We start from the raw sequence: 315 nt of genomic DNA, 5'->3' as shown, positions 1-315 counted from the left end.
GCGAGGTCATACTGTCACTAAGACGATTTGTTTCCGTGTTGAAAATCTTGGGTAAGTAGGGCGTGTGTGTCTGCGTCTGTATTTATATATCTGTTCTAGGCATTGCGTGTATGTGTAAGAAAGGGAATGGATAACGAGATAGGCGGAAGAGAATAGTCAGAAGTACCAAAGGCTGGGCATGGCTGCGGATGAGGCATGTTAAGAGAGTTGGGAAGACGAACAGGCGGGTCGGATGATAGGTTCATGGAGACAACATGCATAGCAGCTCTACTTAAATGAACGTAACCGCGTTTCTGTTGGAAGTGGAAGGAAAAT

The sequence above is a fragment of the Penaeus monodon genome, chromosome 20 (genome assembly GCF_015228065.2).
Source record: "Penaeus monodon isolate SGIC_2016 chromosome 20, NSTDA_Pmon_1, whole genome shotgun sequence".
Taxonomy (NCBI): domain Eukaryota; kingdom Metazoa; phylum Arthropoda; class Malacostraca; order Decapoda; family Penaeidae; genus Penaeus; species Penaeus monodon.
Note: the sequence above shows the minus strand (reverse complement) of the source record.